The sequence below is a fragment of the Lepisma saccharinum genome, chromosome 2, assembly GCF_977018435.1.
Source record: "Lepisma saccharinum chromosome 2, izLepSacc3.1, whole genome shotgun sequence".
NCBI classification, from domain to species: domain Eukaryota; kingdom Metazoa; phylum Arthropoda; class Insecta; order Zygentoma; family Lepismatidae; genus Lepisma; species Lepisma saccharinum.
The window spans coordinates 26,606,702-26,630,560 of NC_139230.1; positions in this window are offsets into that span (position 1 = coordinate 26,606,702).

A 23,859-nucleotide genomic window follows, 5' to 3' on the forward strand; every position below is an offset into this window, starting at 1 on the left:
AGTTGATTTTTCAAATTTTACTTTTTGGAAGGATAAATGAAGGGGAAGGGGAAAAACCGGGAATGTGCATGTGCATTTTAGCAATTTTGTAATGAACGAGCAGACCCCTCTGGTTGCAAGCTTTTAGCCAAAGTGGCTTGTTAAATATACCTAGTCTGGCCATAAATACTGTTACAAACTTTCGGAAAGTGTACATTTTGAAAACTGAATGGTGCTATTTGTGTGTAATATATGTAACTGTAACATACTAAAAGAACATTTAAAAATCTGAAACCATATTCAATTTATTCACCAAATAGTGTGTAACAGTATTTATGGCCAGACTAGGTATAATACATACAATATCCCAAGTAACTAGAATTTCTCCCCCACTGGAATTAGAAATACGTTAAGATCATTGAAACTCGTGCTTTAAAAATTAATTGTATGGCGAAGTATTGTACATTAATTTTCTCGTTTAAACTGTTCTTTGGCAGTCCTTGTTTCTCCTTACCCTTCAAATACGATTAATAATTTATTTTAAATGAAGTATTTACTTGATTTAAAACAATTTATGTAATTTAATGTTTTTCTAAATATTTCTAAATTTACACCAAAAATGTTCGGGCAAAATTTGTAACATTTGTTCACATTGAGAAGGGGAGGGGTTAACACTCCTTCTTTGCCAACGCCTTAAGTTCAGGGTCAGGAGACGCCACTGATATACAGTGCCTTTCACGGCCGCAATTACACCGGACAGGAAGATCGCGTCTGCCGGCAAACTGGATGCTACAACCGCGTAAATGGAACCACTAGCTATATAATGAAATAAGCTCGTACAATTACGCGGACAGTTAAAATTAAAACGAGCACGTGCCTTGTTGCAAGATGTGTTGGAAATTATGTGCTCTTGCTTCCACATATTTACGGCATTTTTAAAGGAAATTTTCACTAAAACGTATCAATTCCTCTTCCGAAATTGCTTCAATTACTCTCCTGATATTTTCTTTCAATTCCTCTAATGTATGGTTTCAGGTTTAAAAGCTTGGTAGCTCGCGATGCAGACGTCATGCAAATGTCTGTTTCTTGCGCAAGGCTCCGGAGGGATTTTTGAAATGTGCGTTCCAATCGTGCTCCTACGTCGTTTAGTTTCTCCCCAGTAAGCCACGCCGTTTTCCCTTCGCTTCTTATCAAGCAGACCCTGTTTCCCTAAATTTGTTCATAAGTTCTCGAACATTGTCTCTGTCTGTGTGGAACAGGAACATCTGGGAATTCTGCTGGAAAACGCCTTCTGACTTCCCTACAAGAATTCGTAATGACGTAAGAGTCGTAGTACATAAAAATGCGTTGTTTTAAATTGTACGTAGCATTATTAGACAGCAGAAAAGCACCAGCAGGGTACTCACAGGTACTCGCAGGCTGCGCCATCGATATTTTCTTTTTCCTTCAAATAATATAAGATTCAACATTTATATATTTTTCCAAAATATATGTAAACATTTTACACCTTAAATGCAACATATTTAATCCATTAGATGAAGAAAATAAAGTGTTGAAGGGTATTAGGCACGTGGGTTCTGTGTGGGATTCTGAATTAAACGTTGGGGGAGACAGTACCCAATTCTAGGTCTTAGATTATGGCGCGTATTTTAGTTAGAGGGCATTGAGCATTAAATTGAGGGGGGTATCCAATTCTTGTGTCTTAGACTGTTGCGGAAGTTCTGGTGTGGAGATTGAGAATTAATTTTTTGGAGGAGGCAATATCCACTCTTCAATATCAACAGTAAATGTAAAATTGGCATGGAAATTTTGGTGGTAATATTTGGTATTAAATTTAAAGGGAGAGATAGAAAGATCTTGATAAAGTGTCAAGGGATTTCTGTAGTGGACAGAGAGTTCGAACATTAAATTTTGGAGACTGTATTTAGCGATATGTTATCCACACGTTTCCGCCCCCTGATGTGCCAAACAAGAAGCTGGAAAAATCTAAATATCTCGGCACCCCTGCAGCACCAGTAATACGTAAACTAAAACAAAACAATCTAACACACTTGTTAACACCTTAACACTTCACAAACACGTACAAACTGGACACCAACTGTCTGGATACTGAAGCACTGACGCGTCCAGTGTCAAGCTCGGCGTACAGTTGTTGTGGGTTTAAATGCCGGCAGACGCCCTCCCAACACCCGGCGTGTTAGCCGACGCTTCACGGAAGAGTCGATAGTGAAAGGCAATGTAATAAAAGTAACAAATTAGGTTCCTTTCTATGTATGAGATTTAATAAGAATGTATTTAAAAGTTTATATTTAATAACACTATAAATATGGATGTCATATTATAATTATAGTACTATATCTGGGCCCGCGAGTGTGTAGATTAAGATCTTTTTCCCCACCCCCCAACAGTCTTCCATGATTTCGCTCCCTGAACATGGACGTCCGCAGGATTTTTTCCAGGGAGGGGCAAGGGAGGTATTTTTTTAAGGGGAACAAACAAGGCACATTGTCTCCAACATAAGTGTTGTTCCCTAAAAGAATATTGCTTAAATTTGAATTTATGATGTTCATGCAATAATTAACACATATTATTGTGGCTAAAATGAAATTATATGTGTGAAATACATAATTTTTGGTTGACTTTCATTTTCCAGGGTTGGCCACGCCCCCCCCCTTGCCCCCCTTCCGGACGCCCATGACCCTGAATTCATTTCTATATTATGATGTGTGAGAAGTTGTACATTTTAAGTTGTAATTTAACTTGTCAACACTAGGTGGCAGGACAATGCTCTTCACTCACGAGACCACGCCCGAGACTAACGCGTACGTATCCGGAATGGATCTGGTGCGGGGCACTTCCAGCTGCTAACAGTCACTTAAACTACAAAACAAATTGCTAGGAATTTTAAACCTGGCTCTCCTAACCTAACCACATATGTATTATTAGAACTAAGCGGAATTATGTGAGGAGCGCCAGGTTTAGCAATTAGTTTTAGTGACTGTTACTGTAGCAGCTGGATGTGCCCCGCACAAGATCCATCGGGGAATAACCGACATGAGACGAAAACATCAAGCAACATTCCTGCGCGGTGGTCATGTGTGGTCATCTCCACTTCAATGTGCTCCAGAGTTGGTTTCAAATTAGTTAAATATTCATCCAGTGTGTATATGTGAAACTCAACATTTTCCGCTCATCTCTGGGTAGGATTACTTTTTTCTAAGTGAACGATGTCATGTGATGTGACGTGTTAAGAATCAGAACAAACGTCCCCACTCGGCCGCCATGCAATGAACAAGTGTTTTCGCGTTGTATGGAAGTGACTTTGCATAGAGTCAGACATAGAAGTAACACCTACGTCAGTTCACTGTAACATGTTATATGCCCAATCCTAGTACTTTCGTGTGTCCCAATCATCAAGGTTACGTAGTATGTTTATGGTTTGGTGTGTTGTTTGAACAGATATTTCGTATCAATGTGTAGTGTGTATGCATCGATTTTTTTTTCTTTTAATTTTTTAAAAAGTTATGTACAAGACTGATGGTAGGATGTAGTGGACAAATAAGTGTTGTTTGGTACGTACAATAACTCATCAAAGAACTGAATATCATAAATTGCGACGGTTTTGAGCACACAAAGGATCCTGCCCGCCAACTAGAAGTTACGTCATGGCCACACCCAGGCAAGCTTCGAGAGAACAAATTGATGAAGCAGAGATGGGAGTGCTGGTACGCAAGAAAGTTTAGTTTAATGAAGGTGAGTTATCACGAATGTAACGCATTTCAAGAAAACTGGGAAATTAAAGAGGTAAGGGTCCGTTTGCAGAATTTCACACCTTTATGAGAAAACTTTGATGAAGTTAAAACTCGTTTAGAGAAGTAGAGGATATAAACGAGAAACATGAACCTCACAGGGAGGATTTTAAAGAAGGTTACTGTAAAGCACAGGGTAAAATCGAGGCCATAATAGAGAACATGAACAAGCGCGAGTTGCGCTTACAAATGGGCCACAAATATCCACTCAACATCAGGCATTGGCGTAGCAACACATCTATTCTTTCAATTTGAAATCTCAATGTGAATCTACTCAAAATCGTCAGGCATAAGTCAGCAAAAGTATTAATAAAATTAAATAATAATAATTTGATTAAAATGATGTTTAAGGCTCGCTTTAGATGAAAACATTTTTCTTAACATTTACGCCATAACAAAAATGGTACCGTGTAAAATGACAAATCTTATGCATGATTTACGTATTTCATTCCGTTGACCATTCTACAGCAGTTGTTTAACACACATGGTATGGAACATGTCAGTACATTAGATTACAGTTAACAATCCTTTTTTCAATTATATATATATATATAATATGTGTGTGTGAATATATTATACATAACATTTAAATACAATGATTACGTTATAATTGATTTGATTGAGGATTCTTGGAGATCTTCTTGTTTTCGCTAATGTTACTTATAACCCAAGTAACTGAAAGTGATTGGCCCAACGTAAAAACATATTGTTGGGCAACAGTAATTTTGGCCGTGGTTTTTACGTTGGTCCAATGTGTTGTTTTTACCTTTTACGTTGGCCCAACGTACTGAAAATTAAAGAATGGATAAGTTTGTGTTCTGATATATACATAATTTATTGTGAGGCCAAATGTAAGCAATAGAACAATCTATTTATGAAAATAAAAAAATACACAGCACTTTCTCAGTCACATGGTATCATTGTTTTCAAGGCACCATACCTTCAAGTGGCAGCACAAAAACTTTCTAGAGTTTACTTAGTTTTCACCTTTCATGGAATTTAGTCTGCACATAACATTTTTTAACCACTTTCACAAGAATACCTGTAAAAATGTTCTTGTTCTGTTACAGCTAAGGAGACAAACAATAAACATTTGTTGCCAACACATCTTTCATCCATGGCGGCTGTCAAAGGACTGGTGAGTGACTGAAGTTAAAAATAGCTTATACTTTCATTATAAGTATATTATATTTCCAATATATGCTGTGAGTGAAATATTCGAAAAGAAGCACTGTTACATGTCACTTATTTTACACTCTAGAATTTACAGCATACTCCTGAAAGTTGTCTCAACTTAAGAAAGTAGTTTTTAAAACTGACTTTGACTTCTTTTCCATGTTTGGGCAAACGTTTGAACCACCGTTGGCCCAACGTAAGAGCAACGTCAATTTGACAATCAAGGTAAAGCCAACCTTTCCCATGTAAAAACTTATGTAGGTCCAATGGTTGTGGTTACTTGGGAAGGTATGTTTACATTAATTTACATACACATAATAGATAAAATCAATACATACATGTACATGTCCTAGGAGTTCATTTAAGATTTACAACTTATTGTCAGATCATGGACGTCCACAGGATTTTTTCCAGGGAGGGGCAAGGAAGGTATTTTTTTCCAGGGGGGGCAAAAAAGTCACATTTTCCCCCAAAAGAGAGTTGTTCCCTAAAAAAACATTGCTTAAATTTGAATTTATGGTGTTCATGCAATAATTAACACATATTATTGTGGCTAAAATGAAATTTTATGTGTGAAATACATAATTTTTGGTTGACTTTCATTTTCCAGGGGGGGGGGGGCACGGCCCCTCCTTGCCCCCTTCCGGACGCCCATGTGTCAGGTACTCTTTTAACAATAAAAACAATGATATAGTAGGTATTTTCTCACATGCTTTTTATATGAGGTAGCTGATTGTATTGTTTTTAAGTCACTTGCAAGGTTATTGAAACAGTGAACAGCTGTGTATTTTGGTCCTTCTTTAAATAATGTGGTGTTGTGAATTTGCTGTCATTCCTTGTATAGTATTTATGTGAGGAGTTGTTACACTTGAAGGAATCGTTTAAGTCTGTTTTTACATACATCAGCTGATGAAGTATATACAAGCATGGTAAGGGTAATATGCCTAAGTTTTAAAATAGTTATCTACAGGGTGCATTTCTCTTAGTTCCTGCTATTATTTGGACAATTTTCTTTTGCAGCACAAAAATTATTTTTTTTTACTATTTGTGGCATTTCCCCAGAAGATTATACTGTATGATGATAAAGATTGAAACATGGTGAAATATAGTATTTTCAATGTTTCTAAGTTTGATATTGATTTCAATGTACTAATGGCAAAATATAATTTTTCCTACTTTTGTGGAAAGGTGATCTATGTGTGGGTCCCATTTTAAGCTTTCGTGAATCCATACTCCCAGGAATTTGACTGTTTTAACGTGATTTACTGTCTTATTACCTAACATAACATTTGAGTCATTTATAATTTTATTCCATGTGTGATGGAAATTGACAGCAACAGTTTTGCTGCTGTTGCTGTTTAATACTAAACTATTTTCAGAAAACCATTCACTGAGTTTGATTGTTACATGTTTGATATTAGAGTTAGGGGTTTGTTCATTATCATTGGTATCATCTGCATAAAGAGTGTTTTTTGCTTAATTTAAATTTAGTAGCAAACCATTAATATATATTAAGAGTAATAGTCCAATAATATATCTTTGTGGAACTCCACTTGATATGGTACAGGGTTTTGAGCAGTGCCAGATCTACAAATTTTGCCCCCCCCCTGCAAAATATTAACAAAGGCCCCCCTCTACCTACCTTCACACATGCACACATATTATACTATATGTATATACAGGGTGTCCCACGAATGGCGCAACTGGGAATTAAGAGTGGTGTTACTTTGTAACCGAAACCTGTACATACATAAGTCATACACCAAATATAAGCCCTGTCCAAGTAGATATTTTTAAACATAGAAACAACAAACGGGGTGCAGTGTTGTTCATGCAGTGTTGCCAAATGTAAGTGAAAGTGTAAATTTATTTTTCCACATAGCATGGAAAATTGCATGTCAAACATTCGTACAGAAATGTGGACATCAATTTCCACCTTGGATAGGTGGACTATTTCGCCATCTATAGTCCAGAGAAGAAAACCGATCGTTTTCGCGTATAGCCAATCCTGAAATGCCTCGTAAAGGCATACCGGTCCAAATGGGTGTTTTAAAAAAATTATGAGGTACAGTGGCATTATTTTTATTGTCATGGTCATGCACGATAATTATCATTTGTGGGGTTAGAAAATAATTTCTGCAATACCGTCATAATGGCGAAATTTGATTTATTGCAGGAAAAACCATCTTTGAAGCATGTCTATAACTATTGATCCAATTCTGATACGTGTTTATGCATAATATATTCTGAAAAGAATTATAATCTTCAGCAGTTATTTTCAGTAATTAAAATGCCCAGTGCATGAGTTGCAACTATACATTCATTGCTTTTATGTCAATACATTTGTCTCATAGTGCCGGCCCTGTGACGAAGTGGTTAGCAAATCGCACTACGATGCCAGGAGTCCCAGGTTTGAATCCTGGGGATGTTTGTGAGTGTCCATTCATCAATTTCATCATATCATCACTCATCCCAATCTTCGCAAATTAGCCAAAATGACACAAAAAGCGAAGTAAAATAAAGCAAATCAACATTTGTCTCATAGTGGAGCTGAATTTGTAGTGAATATATGTTTGTTCCTTGAGAGTGGCACCTCCTAAGTGGACGGTATTTCCTCAACCTTCCCATTTTTAGCCCTAAGTTCTGAATTCCAGTCGTTGAACAAGAAAACATAAGATATTTCATCATGGCAGAGAAAATGTAGTCATTAACGCACTTATTATTTAAGGGTGCTATTATTTATTTGATGCCTACTTTATTAAGTTAGTGTCGCTTTTCTGAAGCACAAAAAGCTACAATCTTTCGCTGATCAGTTTAAGAATTATGGAACATTGGGGCAAAAAGGAACTAAAAATAAAGACCCTTAAGCAGCTGCTTGCAATGGTTGAAACATTCAACATTGCCTTTTACGAACTTTATAAGCTTTGTGTTATTGAATTGTGCATACCCATGACCAGCTTTATATTATGGTCGGAATCCTGAAATTTTGCAACTCTCTCTCGCCGGCTTAAAAATCAATCTACAAAGATAGGCGCGAATAGCAATATTGATGTTGACTTTTAAAGGAACATGGGAATCTGTCTAAAATCTTTCTATTTTTCTAAATCTGGACAAAAGATTGGCATTACGATGTAAGTGGAAAACATACATTACCAATAGAAATTGAAATTTATTGTTAAATATCTGGAATAATAATAATAATAATTTATTTCCATAAATCTGCAATACATAGGTATGCAAAACGTCAAGGATTACATGTGTATTATTGAGAGTTTTTCTACAAATAGTTTAAGATACATGATTGTTAAGAATATGATATATCCTTAAAAAGTTACATAAAAATTATCGTACACAAAAGGAGATATATTTCAACAGAATGTCATACATGAGGGCATATATGTTAAAACAAGTACAAAATAAAGTATATATATTATAAAATGAGTAAATATGGTGTAATCACATATGATAAAAATTAGAGGTATCATTAGTTAATTTCTAGACCTGGATTTTCCAAAAATTCAGTTAGAGCAGTGGTTTCCAACTTCAAAAGGTCCGAGGGCCAAAATTGTATCCAGCAGTTGATAGGCGGGCCGCATTTTTTTTTGGGGGGGGGGGATTAAAAATTACAAGTACTGAACTGAAAATGTAGTACTTTCGCATGACCTAAATTTCTAAAATGAGGCAATAAAACAATGGAATTACAAATCAAAATTGTATAATTACAATTTATTTCACAAAAACCTAATACTTATTGATGAATTGAAAGAAATTAAAGACACACCATACAAATAAGAATACTTCATAGTAAGTGTTCAATGTGAAAATTGAGCCCGATCTGCTTCTCTTATTAAAGTTGTATTTGAATTTCTGTACTTGAAAGTCTCAGAAGGTGAAGGAGTGAAGAATCTGCCAGTCTGCTTCTGTAGCGGTTCTTGATAAACTTCATTGAAGAAAAAACACTTTCACACGTTTATGTGCTGCTGAACATTGATGTCATTCTTTGCCCAAAACTATGAAGGTTTGGAAAGCGTTCCTTTATAAGATATTTGAAAAACTCTGGGCTCTTTTCTTGCCTAGTTTGAAGGAACACATCACCTTGCAAATCACGCAATTCAGGTTCGAGAGAAGCTACAGAAGGTTGTTTCACGTCCATGGTAACAAAGTTAGAACACACCTCACCTTAAGAAAAACTGTGACGCCACGAGCGGTGGTGCTCCACGTGATACCCCTATCTTGCAGCAATGGCCCTGCAGCGGAGTTTCCATTGGAGGAGACTGCGTTGAAGAACACATTGGTCCAAATTATCATATTCCTCCTGACAAGCTTTCCAAAGACCCTCAATTGTGCGGGGCCGTCAGCTTCCCAAGGCTTGTTTCAACAACGGAAACCCACAAAAATACATGGAAGAGGCATCGGGGGATTTCACAGGGATGTCTGTAAAGGGGATTGCATGAATGCCCGTTTCACGTTCCATCCGATCCATAGGCTATATGCCTGCGTGGACTTTGCCGTATGACTGGAAGCCTTGTCCTGGTGGATGACAACACGAGATGTGTCGCTGCCATAGAGAGAAGGAATATCATGTCTGTAAAGTGGCTCCAAAATATTCGTCTGGTAATAGTCTGCATTTATTTTACCCTTTTTTACCACTCTGCACAGTGGAAGTTTGCCGTTATGGCAGTAACCACCAACAACCATGAACCCGCATGGAAAACTTTCAGCACATCCACGTACCCACTCAGATTGACCTCTTGCATCACGTGGATGATAGTAGATGGCCCTTTTTTTACCACAACCCGACAGATACACCCATGCTTCATACAAGGACACCACATACTTCCAGCGGTCCCCTGCCAGATGGCGTTCGTAGAGCTTCCGACTGTTAGTCTTCCTGTCCTGGACATGTGAGGCACGCAACTTATGAACTTGAGCCTTGTGCTTCCACACAAGTTGTAAATCTTGGGCTATGATGGGATTTACAGTTGCAGGGAAACCTTGCACTGCCTGTGCAGTCACTCTTTGCGTTGCAGGGTTTTCACATCGCACCAAGGATCTCATTTTCCGCACAACATCGGAGGAACGCTTGGGCTTCCGATATATCTGAGGCCCACTTTGACTGGTTCCAGCAAGAGGTACGGTGCAAGCTTTAGGGCGATTCAACACTGCATTGATGCCCTTCTTTGACACATGGAATGCTTTCATGTGGCACTGTTTAATTATCTGGCTATAACTAACCAACGTCGGAAAGGGCACAGATGTACCCCTCCAAAAAGTCTGGAATTTTTGGTACCATATAAACACTCATTCACACACCAACCATCGTCTTTGCAAGTCAACATACAGTACTTTCGTCCTACTGGCTCTGGCTGCTCTGTGCTGTGCCTACGTGCTGCTCCCTGGTGATCGAAATCGTTACCACCAACATGAAACAACCTTCTGTATTTTCATTTTCAATCTTTCGTTTTTTGGAGATATTGCTCATTTCGATATTTGCACAAACTTTAACAATCAGTCACAGTACAATCCGAGTTGGAACACCGGAAATCTCTTCGTACTTCGTACATAGTACTATAAAACAGATCTCCATAGCGCTGCTCTGGAGTTTGTTTCTAAACACAAAGAGTGAAGCCTTCGCGGAAGCAGGCGAGTTCATTCCACATAGCGAAGGGGTGGAATGCATGGTGTTAAGAGAAAGTTACATCACTTTAGATTCTTCTGATGATCATTATTGACTGCAAAATCAATTCTACCTGTGATATTGTCTTTCTTCACAGAGCTTCCGTTCCTTCAGTAAAAATATAACGTATTTTAATAAAAATAAATAAAATTAACGTATTTTGCAAACTGGCTTCGAGGGCCACAGAAAAAGGCAACGGGGGCCGCATGCGGCCCACGGGCTGCTAGTTGGAAACCCTTGAGTTAGAGTATACAGTGCTTTGTTTAGAAAATAGTCTTTTATAGCTTTTGTCTGTTTAATTTGGGGTGTGAGTATTTTAATATTGATTGGGAGATTATTATAGTACCATATTCCAGAACTCAGTGGTGTGTTTTTTGATAACTGCAGTCTGTTTTAGGTGGTAGTGTCATTTTTGCTTTTAGTGTTATGGTCATGTATTTGGTAATTTTTGGTCACTTGACCAGTATTTAAAACAAATAAGATGACTTTGTATATGTATAGAGAGAAAACAGTCATTATTTGTTGCTCCTTAAAAGTTTCTTTAGAGGAAGTTCTATAACCTAATTTAAACATAATTCTCAATGCCCTTTTTTGAAGTCTTAGTATTCTGGAGATTTTAATATGAGAAGCTCTCCCCCCATGCTACAATACCATATTCAATATGAGGGTAAATAAGTCCATAATAGTTTTATTGATTTCAGTTACGTTATAATGTGCTAGCTGTTTCAAAAGATAAAGATTTGTGGCTAGTTTACTACATATATTGTCAATCTGCTCGTCCTATGTTAAATCATTGTCTATGATAACACCCAATAATTTGGTAGAATATTCACCTTCTATTACCATATTATCAATGAAGGTAGTTTGTGGGACATTTTTGTTGTTTTTACTTGGATTAAAGGTCATAAATTTAGTTTTATTATTGTTAATAGTTAGTTTATTTAGGTTTAGATATTGAATTATTTGGTTAATTTTTACAAAAGTATTAATTTCAAGATTGGCAATATCCTTGTCATCAACCAAAACTGTTGTATCATCTGCATAAGTAATTACTCTCGTATCTTGATATTCAGGGATGTCATTAATGTATAAGATGAATAGCAATGGTCCTAAAATTGATCCCTGAGGAACACCACTAATAATACTTCTCATGTTAGAGGTGTAATCAGTGAGAGTTCCACATATATTAAAACGTATTTGTGTATATTGCATTCTTTCCTGTAGATATGTTTGTATTAATAAATGTGGAATCCCTCTTATTCCATAGCTATAGAGTTTGTCCATCAGAATTTTATAGTTTACTCTATCAAATGCCTTAGAGAGGTCAAGGAATACTGCATTAACAATTTCATGATTTTCCAACGATTCAGATATGTAATTAATCATTTGAGCAAGAGCTGTATTTATAGATTTACCTGAGAGAAATCCATGCTGACATTTATTTAATACATTGAATTTATTGCAAAAATTTAGTATATTTTTAGATATAATTTTTTCAATAATCTTTGAGAATGTAGAAGTATGTGAAATAGGTCTGTAGTTCTCAATATTATTTTTATTTCCCTTTTTATGAATAGGTACAACTTTGTTAGTTTTCAATATTCTAGGAAAGATTCCAGTTCTCATTGAGGAATTCACTGCATGAAGCAATGGTTTCTCAAAAAATTGTGAACAGGTCTTTACTAAATCATGTGACCATTCGTCTGGACCATAAGTCCTCTTATTTTTTATTCCTCTGATGACTTCATTAAGTTCGCTTATTGTTAACTCAGAAATAAGTATACTATTTATAACATATTTATGTGTTGGATTCCAAGTTGTGTCATTATTATTATCAACATTGTGATTTGTATTAGGCAAATCGGCAAAATATTTGTTGAATGTGTTGCATATTAGTTCTGGTTCAGTTACTTCTTCATCATTAATTATAATTTTTATGTTATCCTCATATTTTATGGTTGATTTTCGCCGTTTATTTATAATACTCCAAATTGTTTTTTTGTTTATTAGTAGCATTCACAATTTCATTATATATTTTCTTTGAATTATGTTCCTTAATGGATTTTCTGTATAATTTCCTTAGCTCTTTATATTTATTTTGATACTTGATATCTTTGTGGATTACGAACTTAGTATATTCATTATTCATTGTTTCTTTGAGAAGCATTATATCATTAGTGAGTGGGATTTTAGTAGAACTAGGGGTTACTTTCTTAGTTATTTTGGGGTATGTTAAATTTAAGTAATAAATTAAGTTAGTAACAAAATAGTCCCATATTTCATTGGTATCAGTAAGATTGAAGATGTCATCCCACGTTTCATTGCTCAATAGTAGTTTAAGATATTTTATATTTTCCATGTTTTTTGTCTATACTCCATTGAAAGTGTTGGCATGTACGTTAGGTTTTTGTCATTTGAATGTACAAGTTGAGCAGTATGATCGGAGATTAGGGTGTGAACAACTTGGACAGTTACACAGTTTCTGGGAATATTGGTTATAACATGATCAATTAAAGACTCGGAAGTTTCGGTAATTCTTGTGTGTTTGTTTACTAGCTGTTCTAATTTGTTTGATTTTAATATTTCTAGGTATGTTTGACTGTTACATTCCCGTTTCAGAAGATCAATATTCATATCACCTAGTATAATTAGTTCATTCATGGATTTGATTAAATTATCTAGCATAATTTCAAATTTATTTAAAAATAATTTTGGGTTACTGCTTGGGGATCTGAAATAAACAGAAAACGCAAGACCAACTATGAGACATATAATATGCCGCAAGGAACTTTCCAATAATGTGTACAGTCCTTTGACCCTATTTTATTTGCTAGAATGTCGAAATGACGTTAGAAATTCTTTAGAATGTAAATATTTAAGTGATGGAAGGTCTAACACACTGGCTTTAAAGTTTTAAAATTAAGACGTCAAAGTAGTTCTGGATGTGATAAACAAACATGGGCGAGTATTACATCATCATTCTTCATTGGTAGGAAGTGGTGTAAGTAACGTCCCATAGGACTCGGCTTTTCTTTTGTGTGTAAGAAGAGGTGAATTTTGTTTGATGATTTGGGATGTGTTGTTTTTCTGCTGCAACTGCAACAGCGGGGGTATCTAGGGTTGGGGAGAAGGTTTGCCCCTATGAACTTGGCTGGAGCGTGAGATTTGAGGTTTTGGCCTCGTAGAAGTGTGGTGTGTGGTTGCCTCCTTGGAGATTGAGCGTGTTGGCAGTTCGTTATGGATGTTTTGCTCCGTCAGCTGGTGTGAGTTGTTAGGCTTTTAAGGGCGAGGTGTGTGGAATGGAATCAATGTAAAGTGCAGTTGGAATGGATACATGTGGAACATACACGGAAAACATACAGGGTATACATGAAAATCATACAAGGAATATGAGGAATGGACATATTGTAAAGGCAATAGTTTTGGTACATACGAGAAAATTACAAGGTGTATACATAGAAATCATACAAGGATAGGCATACAAGGAAAACATACTATGTAAATCATACAAGGGGTTTAGTTTCGGGTTGGGAAGTAAAATGATTGAGGCAGGGTTTTGCTTTGCGTCAGGTTTTGGGTTTAGTCGTACAGTGGTTCGTCTCTTTGTTTCTTGGGTCATCGGGTCGGGGGGAGGGGGTGCAGTGTTTCCACCTAAGGATGGTTACTTTGTCCTATGCTGCGTACAGCCAGGTTGTCGTGAAAGTGTATGTCTGTCCAGAAAGTCTGTGTCAGTCTTACCGCTAGTTCTCTCAGCATCTGCAGGTTCAGGTCCTCGTGGATCTGGGCTACTCTCGTGTCTCTGCTGTGTCCGCTGATGGTTCTTGCTGCTCTGTTCTGTATGATCTGGAGCTGGTAGAAAGTAGATGGTGCCACCTGGTGCCAGGCTGGGATGGTGTAGAGAAGTATGGGCCGGATACATGTCTTGTATACATGAAGTCTGGTTTCCAGTGTGAGGGAGTAAGCTCATAGTACAGCATAGAGTCCTCCTAGCCTGCTGCCTGCTTTTGTCTTGTGTCCTCCATGTTGCATCTAAATGTGAGACCTTTGTCCAGGGTTAGCCCCAGATATTTGGTAGATGCTTTGTGGGGGATGGCGTCTTCCAGCAGCTGCAGTCTCCGCTGTCGGTGGACTCTTCGGGCACCGAAGATAACCGCCTCGCATTTGGTGGGGTTTGGCTGTACTCTCCACTGTTTGGTCCAGGCTTCATATGTTTGGAGTTGGTTCTGCATTCTTCTGTAACACACGTCCAGATCTCAGTGTGTTGTGAAGAATGCAGTGACATCGGCGAACACGGCAGGGGAGATCATTCGTTGAACCGGAACATCTGTGGTGTACAGCATAGAGTAGTAGGGCGAGGACCGAACCTTGCGGTACCCCGGCGTGCATTCTCATTCGGTGTTGCGCTTGCTCCTTTGTGGCATAAGATGAAACTCTGGTCTCTCAGGTAATTGTCTATGAGACAGACGTAGCAATCCAGAAAGCGGTAGGTGTGGAGTCTGTAGGTCACTCCTTCCTGCCAGACTTTGTCAAAGGCGCATTGGATGTCCAGAAATACACCCAAGATGTAATGTTTTCTGGTTCGCATGGTAGTCACGTGATCCACCACCCGGGTTAGCTGCAACGTGGTGGAGTGCCCTGGTCTGAAGCCGAACTGGATGTAGGGCAGGATATTCCTCTCTGTGGTGAGCTCTTGCAGCCTCTTCTTTATCACCCTTTCACACACCTTACTCAGTGGGAAAGGAATCTAATTGAGCGATAACTGGCTGGTTGGCGCGAATTTTTCCCGGGTTTGGGGATAATCGTGACTCTTGACGTTTTCCGTTGCGCAGGAAAGTGGGCTGTCTGCTGTACGGCGTTTGTGATCCTCGTGAGGGTCACTACCGCTTTCCGGGGTGCTCGCTTCAGGGCCATCGGTGGGAGTTCGTCCAGTCCCGGTGCGCTGTTCTCTGATATCCGGCGGATGTATCCGGCGATCTCTCTTTGGGTTGCAAGACGCGGCCTGTCTTCTAGTTGTGCATTTCTGAGTTGGTTGACCGTTTCTTGGACTCGTTCGTGGTGTGGGTTTGGAGGCTGCGGGAGTTTGGAGTGAAGACTGCTTGTAAGTGTCTTGCAAAGGTGTTTGCTTGCTGCTGTGGTTCCACTTCTAATCCCGTTGGTCCCTGAAGCACTGTGGTGTACGAGTCTGGTGGTGGGCGGGTAGCTTGTCGGACTATTTTCCATAATTCTCGGTCCTTCTCTTGGACAGCTGAGAAGCATTTCTCCCATTGGGCGGTGATGCTCTGCTGGAGTCTTCTTTTCGTCAGTCTTGCCAGCTCGTTGTAAAGTTGCTTGCTCCTGGGGTCCCTGGTGGTATTCCAGTGCTTTCTGGTTCGTTTTTTGGATATCAGTAGGAATTGAAAGTATGCATTGTGGTCTGCTCGTCGGTTTCTGTCCTCGTCTTGTCGGTGCTATCGAGCGTTGTGCATTGAGTCCTTCATGTAGGTGGTGAGGTTGGTGATAGCGTTGTCGATCTCCCTTGGTGACTGGAGTGGCATCCTAGGGTCGACGAGTTGGTTGAGATGTCTTGTGTAAGCCTCCCAGTTTATAGATGGTGCTGTTTGTGCCGGTGGTGAGTGGGTTATTACCTGATGTGCCACTTCGAATAGGATCGGTACATGATCAGATTCTAGTGCCACATCAGTGTACGGTGTTACTGTGATGGCACATCCAGTGTATAGTACTACGTCCAGGACGTCTGGCTCTCCTCTGGGTGGAAAGTGCGTGGGTTCTGTTGGTGCATCAATCTGTAGTGCGGTGCCTGGGAGGATTCGTGCTAGATGGTTTCCTGCTATGTTGTTGTGTCTGGAGTTCCAACTGTGGTGTTTGGCATTGAGGTCCCCTATGATGATGAGATGTGGGCTAATGGATTCCAGTGTTGCAAGATCTTGGTCTTCCAGCCTGTTGTCCGGTGGTTTGTAGCATGAGACAATCACAAGCGGAGTCCTCGGCGTGAGTATCCAGATTGCGATTGCCTCCATCTGTAGCAGGGGTGGAATCTGCACTTCTTCCGTGGGTAATCTTCTGTTGATGACGAAAGCTACTCCTCCCCTCTGCGCCTGTAGCCTATCCCCTCTATATGTTTTGTAGTTCCGCAGCTGGAAACGGTGCTTGGGTTTAAGGAAGGTTTCCTGGAGGCATATGACATCTATTTTCCGGATATGGATGTAATTCTGAAGTTTAGTCTTCTGTTTCTTGATGTCGTTTGCGTTGAAGGACGCAATGCGCAGTTGCCGTTGTATTGTGCATCTATGGGAAGCAGCCATCTTCGTTCACATCTGCAATCATGATAGTTACTGCTGCAATTTTATCGAAGGGGTCCTTCGCTGTTCTTAGGTTTCCTGCTGCTCTCATCCGATGTGGCAGCATTTTGGTGAAGCTGATTCCTGTGGGTGCTGCGATGAAAGTGCGAAGTACGTCGTCATCTTCCTGGGTGGCTGGCGGCCGGCGTCTCCCTGGTTGCTGTCCACGGTGGTCTTGCAGTGGCCATCCTGGGCGGCGCTGGTGTTGTTGTTGTCTGACTGGAATCTCTGGTGGGATGACGTTTTGTTGCTGGTTGGGTCTGTTGTTGTCGGTGGCCGCAGTTGGATCTGGAATCCGTGTGGCATCTGCAAAGGACCTTCCCTGCGTTACTTTTGTGAAGATCCTGCAGCCCCTGAAGTTGGCCGGATGCGGTAAAGTGCAGTTGGCGCAGAGACAGGGGTCCTCCCTGTTAGGCTTTTTGCAGTCCCTAGCTCTGTGCACACTTGCACAGCGCACGCAGCGCGGGTTGGCCTCACAGGACCTGGCTGTGTGGCCCAGGCGCTGGCATTTCCAGCATTGGAGGATGCCGGTTCCCCGGTATGTCTCGACAACTACTCTGTGCTTCGCGACAAGATATTCGTTGTAAATATCTGCGGTGCCCGGCGCTCTGCGGAGCGTGACCAAGTAGAGTGGGATTGGTACTCTGGCTTGACCCGGTGGCCCTTTCTTGGTCAACCGTTTTATTTCTTCTACCGGATAGTTTTTCGTTTCGCAAAGATCTTCCTCGATGAGTGATATTGGAAGTTCCAACGGGAGGTAGCGTAATACTACTTTTACCGGCCGCGGAACGCCTGTAGAGAATTACCGATTATGTTTCCTGCAATATGCTATGGTCTTGTCGAATGCGGCCAGGGTTGAGAATTCCAAGCTCATCCCTTCTGAGGTCTAGCGGAGAGTGTAAAATTTATCTTGTGTACATAATATTTCTGTATAGCGTCTTCATTTTAGCAGTCTATGACATAATTTGCCAAGATTTTCTTCAACAGACAACACATTGTAATTACGATGTGCATGTGCGTATGAGCAAATATTTATTTTGTGTGCATATACGTATATATGTACAAGGCTAAAATAATGCCTTCCACGAAATTGATTATCTTAAAATAAATCTTTCCAAATAAGTGGCATTTCGGGTGTTGGTGGCTATGTACTCCCTGAGAGAAAGTGGATAATTTTGCATGGTTTCGAAATGAGTTTTACATTTCCGTTGTTTTTCTCTTGCGGAGATATGTTACAGTGAAAGAATGAGTGTCGTGTTCTACTGTTTTCGTTAGGTTAGGCCTGTTAAGTTTTATGCTCTTAGAGGTTATACGAATTGTTTTTCGGGAGTTGTAGTTTCGCCATTGTACTTAATATAAGTAACTTTAAGTTTAAGCTTAGCGTGTGGTGCCTCATGGACACAACTTTTCTTAACGTGGAATTTGCTTTTTGCGTAAATTTGTTTTAAATAAGTCTACCTCTATGTCATGGTTATAGCTCTTCGACGTCGCTGATTTATTTTGCACATAATTAAAAATCTCAATGACATCAATATTGGATATGTGAGGCACATGTGAAAAGTAGATGAATAATCCGTGCAATGCTGATATGCGGCTCAAAAACTTTAATGCATATTTTTAACACCTTAATAACATACTGCTTTACTTATGAAAAATAACGTTGAATAAACTAGCGAATACAATTTGAGCGAATGCTGTGATTACGGGATGAATATTACAGAAAATTATTCCTTTTTTAGGTCTGTACGTTCTTTTTCTAATGTTTCTTCCGAGTAATATCGGCCGGCTGGTGTCAGGGTTTACAGGGTTGCCAAATTGAAGGCTCCGGCCTCCCTCGGATTAAAGATGGCCCTGGCATCCCCTATCAACGGCTGCTTGCGGCAAATCAAGTGTTACCTTCGTAATCGAATTGGTAACGATAGGTTGTGCTCTATCCAGCAGCGGCTGATAGCAGGGGAGCTGAATAAAATTTAAGGGATGCGATATTCAATATAAAGAAAACATGCATGCATGTTTTAGCCACTATATATAAAGCAAATGTCAATCAACTTTTAGTTGGCATCTACGATAATATACCAATGAAAATGAAGAATACTAGACTTACTTCATTTTTGCTTGATTTTAGCACAACCAAATGTTTGGAAATTTGAAAGGAGCAGCTTGTTCAAGGAAGGCCAATGACATACACATACATGGACGACTGGAGCATTTTTATTTTCCAAGAAGAGGCAAGCTAATTATTTTTCCACGGGGGTGAAACGAGGTATATCCCCCCTAATAATGTTGTTGTCTAAAAAAAAAACACTCTTTCACTTTGAAATTATCATGTTCCTGCAACTCTCTTATAATAATTAACCTAAGTTACTGCGAAATATATAATTTTAGATTGATATTCATTTTCCAGGGGAGCCGTGGCCCATCTTGTCCCTTCCCTTTCTGGAAGTTCATGATTATGTATATAACGTCGTCCACTCCAAGCAAATTGTCATAGACACACGTTGCAGTTTTATTGAACGTGGAAGTGAAATACAAAATACAAAATAGTGCCTTTAAAAACACACTTTTTGAACCTTATGCAATACATTCTCTATGATTGTATTGTTTTCGGTTAAATATAGCTTTTGAGAGGAGGGGTACTGAAGGGGGCGCGGAAAAAATTTAGGAGTGCGCAAACACCCCTTCGCACCACCCTGGCGCTGCCCTTGGTTCTATCCGTTCTGTCCTTTAAAGAGCTTGCAAAATCTTTGGATATACACAAGATTCTAGCTGCTCATAAAAACAGACGTATCTTATCGTAGTTGCTGTGGTTCATCTTCTCAATTTAGCAAAAACGTACTCGCACTGTGTAGCAGTGGCGGCAACTATGATGGGTAGTGCCAACATGATCATGAAATTAAAAATATATATATATAAAAACTCCTCAAAGCCCACTCCCTGCCCCCTCGTTGAGGTTGCGCCACTGGCCAAAATGTTTATCTTTGTTTTGTAACGTGGAAAACAATGTGTGTTTAAGTAATAACGCACTAATCCGGTTCATCTTCACTCACTAACCTATCTTTATACACTACAGGACACTTCCCTAAAAACACAACAATTACAAGAGGAAGGGAAAAACAAATCCTCTAACCTTCTCCTCCCCCATGCACACGTATTCCAACTGGATGTCGAAATTATATTTGTTGTACAAAGAAATTGTCGAAATGCCAAAGGAAACTCGCAGCATCATAGAATTTTTTACTTTTATATTTTTAAACAAGTCTGGATGGCCCTCTATTATCAAAATGTTCATTTACTTTGAAAAAATACTAGGTTCTTTTCTCCAAAAGTAGGCAGAAATTACTTCCCGAACGGGTCTTACAAATCAGTCATATTTAGCGACTTATCTCTGAAGGTGGCAACTGTGTCAACACTGCGAAAGTTCCCTCGCCGTGCCAGGCGAAAACGGGCACGGTTGGTGTCTTATGGGCTAACCCCGCCCATTGCCACTTTGTTCTCGGCTCATGGTGGAAATGGTCCTCGCTGATACTTCTTGAACCCTCCGCACGTGTGTCAACTTGGTTAGGCCAGCTCTTGGGCGGCACGGTCTGTTGCCTCGCGAGGATACGAACGAAATAGCTGGCGATGCAGTGAGGAGGTTGGGGCGGTCGTCACGTCAGCTTGACCGATTGCAAGATTCCAATCTCCTTGTCTGTAAACTATCAATGTATTCATTTAAAAATATTTGGGCGAGGTATGCGATTCTTCTGAGGGTAGTGCCATGGCACGGCTGCTCTACTCCTTGAGCCGCCGCTGCTGTGTAGTATTTATACATCCAGGGAGTTGATGCTGTCCGAGAGGTACAAAGTACAGACTTGAAGTATGGTCTTGACGGAAGTGACGTCACTTAGTACAGTTCGAAAGCTCCAAGAACAGAAGTACGCAAGTGCACAGCTCGCCGTACAGATGGATACTGACGAGGTCACGTGATTTCCGCACTCGTTGTTCATTTGTTTGAAATTACGGAGGTAGAAAGCCAGCAACACAGGTTAAATATACGTTATGGGTCAGCACTTTGTTGGTACGAACATTTAAAAATGCTATGTGAGAGCTCTCTACAGTATCAGAGAATTCATGGAACAAGACAATACAAGGCAAATGTACTAAACAATATGTATTTTAATTGTAATCTTATTTCAATCATGCAACAATGATAATGTGTTTATATTTTTATTGTACTGTAATGAAGTGTATTTTTCAATTTTTGCTTTGGTGTATTGATGTAATGTACTACACAATGATTCTTCTTTTTTGTTATGATGTACTAAACTAAATATTATTTCATTATGTATCTTGACGTTTTCCATGCCCTTTTAATCAAGGATCAACGGAAGAAAATAAAATTCAATTCAATTCAATTTCTATGGTTAAAAAACAAGTGTTTAATACGCGGGTACCAGTTTGATATAGGCAAAACACATTTCACTTTTTCCATTTTGTCATTTTTACATTCGTACTTACCTATTATGCATTGCGAAACATTATTTAAAGTGGGATTTTGCTTTTTTCACTGAAATAATTGTAATTTTTCACATTACGAGTATTTATTGTTCGTTGCTTTTTCGCTTCCGTTACACGCAATATGGAGGCAAATCTTGACTAGCGCTGTCTATCATCTGTGGGTATGCAGTGTTTCAAACCATCTTAACCGAAAAATTCCTACTTTCGTGTTACAGATTTTGTATTTTCTTCCGGGTCCCAAAACCCAACGAACCATGCACGGATAGCCCCACACACCATTTACGGATAGGCCCCACAATCCATTCGATTAGCCCCACGAACCATGCAGGGATAGCCCCACAAACCATTCATAAATAGCCCCACGAACCATTCACGGCAAGGTTAGGTTAGGTTCTGTTAGGTTAGGCAAACATAGTTAAAATTGTCATGTTCTGGGGAAACAATGGCGTCGTTGGAAATACTGACCGGGGGGTTACGTCATCCAACGCACGGAACATTTGGTTCACTTTGTCGAAGGTAATGGAGGCAAGAGCTTTTGTGCATCGCAGAGACATTAATTTCGAAAAATACATGTTTTACCGGCCGAATAAATTGAACGAAGGGAGAAAACACTTCCACGACCTTTCAAAAGTCTACAGAATCTCAGTTCCGTTAGTACTTTCTCCTGCAAAATTGAAGAAATGTGTTTTGCCTATATCAAACTCGGAGGATGCTCGCTTCAAGTACGGTCTTGCACGTCTTGAACCTTTCGGACACGGCCTGAGTGTAGTTTTTATAATGTATTTTGTACTGTTCATATGAATAGTACGTCTCTGATATTATTCCACTCAATAATGGCTTAGGAAAAGAAAACAATAAAATTATTGCATTTTATTTGACATAAAGGATTCCTGCCTAAAAGTAGAGTTCAACACACATATCTTTGCCGTTGCGCAGATACCAATTTTCGTTTCGTCTCCCTCTCTCTTAGCATCACGTGCTCTACTCTGCTCGCCAACCTTCGCCATTGTTGTCATATTGTCATTCCATTCCTGGACACACTCGCGCAAACATCATTGAAAAAAATTGAATAGCGCTCCAGCTCGCGGTCCACACCGTTCGACAGGGACGGTAATGTGGCAATATAGCATGACGTAGTGGTTGCTTCTTTTATGCAGTGCATGTTCTTTGGCTAGCTAGTAACTAGTGTTGCCAACTGTAATAATGAAGCACTATTTCTCTCACGGAAGGAGAAAGGCAGGTAAAGTGACGGTGAGTTTTGTTGGATTGGAAGCACCATAATTTTTATGTGGCTCCATATGCATTTCAACTCTTGGCTCCGGCACGTCTTCTTGTAGAAATTGCATAGAGAAGGCTGTCATTTTGCTGCTTAATGCGATGCATATTGTTTTCTGTGTTAAAATTCCCATGTTTTGATGGGTGACAAGTTCATAGCAGTATATGTGGCAGTATATGTACTTGTTATTGTTGTGGAAGCCGGCATCGTTTGTAAATGTACAACAAAGGCAACCGACTGTCGTCTTATCACAGAGAGGCAATAATACTGCTTGAGGAGGAGTGTTCTGGTCCTGTCGCGGTTTAACACGTTCGCATGTTATTAGTTCTCAAAGCAGTGGTAGTGTCGGTAGTGTATTGTCTGTCGTTGCAGTTCCGGAATCACTATGAAGAAGTCTTTGCAGCATTTTTGGTAATTTTACGTATGTGTTAGTCCATATTTTGCGAATTTTTAGTTCATATGTATGTAGCTACATACAAAGCCACTTGTTAGTACATATTAATCCTAGTCCTGGTATAATGCATGACGTTTAAAACTCAACGTTAGATAGGCCTGAATTCTCTAATTTTCTTGTTGTACGTACAGGGACGTCGGAACTTATTTCGGAGTGGGGGGGCAAGTTCTTAAATCCACCAACACTCTTTTCATATATATATATATATATATATACACACACACACTGTGTGTCCGAGAAAAAATATATTTCAATAAATAATTTAAATAACTCAACCATCGTTAACGACAGAATATATTATATTAATAATTATATATTTTATTTTTTATATATTTATGTAATTTATATTACATTTCAGATTAAATTAGATATGCTGCTCCAATCGTCTTCTCCACCCTAGGTAATAATTGCACAAACAAGCGGTCATAAATACATTAACCAGCCAATCGATGCTCTGTTGACGCATTCAATTCAATTTATTCTTTCCGTTAGCTAAACTTTGATGGTATGTATACATCGAGGCAATACTAGCTTGATTTAGGTCACATCACAATCTAGAAGAGGTGCTTTTTAATATATCAAAGTTCTTAATTGTTCAAGACTTTTTTTAATCATATCATTTAAATATATAAAATTACCAATGGCGTGAATCA